The sequence below is a fragment of the Triticum dicoccoides genome, chromosome 4A (assembly GCF_002162155.2).
Source record: "Triticum dicoccoides isolate Atlit2015 ecotype Zavitan chromosome 4A, WEW_v2.0, whole genome shotgun sequence".
NCBI lineage: Eukaryota > Viridiplantae > Streptophyta > Magnoliopsida > Poales > Poaceae > Triticum > Triticum dicoccoides.
The window spans coordinates 617,189,635-617,191,981 of NC_041386.1; positions in this window are offsets into that span (position 1 = coordinate 617,189,635).

A 2,347-nucleotide genomic window follows, 5' to 3' on the forward strand; every position below is an offset into this window, starting at 1 on the left:
GCTAAGCCCCCGAGTGAGAGGTTTGCTCGCCACTCGGCGTGATTTTTTAAACTTAGGCGAGCACAGGGCTGCAGCTAAGCCCTCGAGTGAAAGGTTTGCTCTTCACTCGGTAGGATTTTTACAAACTTAGGCGAGTGCTTGCACTGCAGCTAAGCCTCCGAGTGAGAGGGTTGCTCTTCACTCGGTAGGATTTTTGTAACTTAGGCGAGTCCTTGGACTGCAGCTAAGCCCCCGAGTGAGACGTTTGCTCTTCACTCGGTAGGATTTTGATAAACTTAGGCGAGTGCTTGCACTGCAGCTAAGCCTCCGAGTGAGAGGGTTGCTCTTCACTCGGTAGGGTTTTTGTAACTTAGGCGAGTCCTTGGACTGCAGCTAAGCCCCCGAGTGAGAGGTTTGCTCTTCACTCGGTAGGATTTTGATAAACTTAGGCGAGTCCTTGGACTGCAGCTAAGCCTCCGAGTGGAAGTCTGGCTTACCGCTCGGTAGGATTTTGATAACTTAGGCGAAATGGATTCGCAGCTAAGCCTCCGAGTGGGAGTCTGGCTCACCACTTGGTAGGATTTTTACAAACTTAGGCGAAACGGATTCGTGGCTAAGCCTCCGAGTGGGAGTCTGGCTCACCACTCGGTAGGATTTTTACAAACTTAGGCGAAACGGATTCGCGGCTAAGCCACCCACTGAGGGGGAATTTTATTGGACAAAAATAAAAAGTGACAGAAATTATGGAGGAACTATGACACTATTATTTTGAGGTCCATGAACTACAGAAGTACTTTATTGCAACTTATCCGAGTGATAAAACTTAAGTATAAAATGGGCGGAGTAGTTCCGCGTTCCAAGCTCGGGGCTCATCGATGTTATGCTCGACGTTGTAAATACGGTACGCCCCGTTGTGGAGAACCTTGGTGACGATGAAGGGACCTTCCCAAGAAGGAGCAAGCTTGTGTGGTTTGTGCTGATCCACTCGGAGAACTAAATCTCCTTCCTGGAAGGCTCGACCTCTCACATTTCTGGCGTGGAAACGACGCAAATCTTGTTGGTAGATGGTCGACCGGATCAGAGCCATCTCCCTTTCTTCCTCTAAAAGGTCGACTGAGTCCTGCCGCGCTTGTTCAGCCTCTGCTTCGTTGTAGATTTCAACTCGAGGAGCATTGTGGAGAAGATCACTCGGCAAGACTGCTTCAGCTCCGTAGACCAAGAAGAATGGAGTTCTTCCGGTCGACCGATTAGGTGTGGTCCGCAGCCCCCAAAGCACTGAGGGAAGTTCGTCGACCCAAGCTCCAGCCGCGTGTTTGAGATCACGCATCAGTCGGGGCTTCAATCCTTTAAGAATCAGTCCATTAGCTCGCTCTGCTTGTCCATTCGACTGCGGATGGGCGACTGAAGCGTAGTCGACCCGTGTGCCTTGGGAGTTACAGAAATCTCTGAACTCCTCCGAGTCAAAGTTTGACCCATTATCCGTAATGATGCTGTGCGGGACTCCATATCTGAATATTAGTTCCCTGATGAAGCTAACAGCAGTACCGGTGTCAAGGTTCTTGATTGGTTTAGCCTCGATCCACTTGGTGAACTTGTCGACTGCCACCAGTACATGCGTGAAGCCGCTTCGTCCCGTTCTCAAAGGACCGACCATGTCCAATCCCCATACTGCGAAAGGCCAGACGAGTGGGATGGTCTTCAGAGCCGACGCAGGCTTGTGCGACATATTCGAGTAGAACTGACATCCCTCGCACTTATCCACTATCTCTTTTGCCATCTCATTCGCCTTTGGCCAGTAAAATCCGGCTCGGTATGCTTTGGCCACGATGGTCCGAGAGGACGCATGATGACCATAGGTCCCCGAGTGGATATCATTGAGGATGAGTCGACCTTCTTCTGGTGTTATGCACTTCTGGCCAACTCCAGTCGCGCTTTCTCTGTATAATTGACCTTTGATTACGGTAAAGGCCTTAGATCGACGGATGATCTGTCGAGCCTCTTCCTCATCCTCCGGAAGCTCTTTCCTCAGGATATACGCGACATATGGAACCGTCCAGTCGGGAATGACCACCAAGACCTCCATGATCAAGTCGACCACCGCTGGGACTTCAATCTCAGTCGGATCTGTGGCACTCTTGGGCTGTGGAGTTTCTTCGGTGAAAGGATCTTCTTTGATTGACGGAGTGTGTATATGCTCCAAGAACACACCACTCGGAATGGCTTCTCTCTTGGAACCTATCTTTGCTAGATCATCAGCTGCTTGATTTTTCAGTCGGGGTATATGATGGAGCTCCAACCCCTCGAACTTCTTTTCCAGCTTCCTCACTGCACTGCAGTATCCAGTCATGGCTGGGCTTCTCACGTCCCA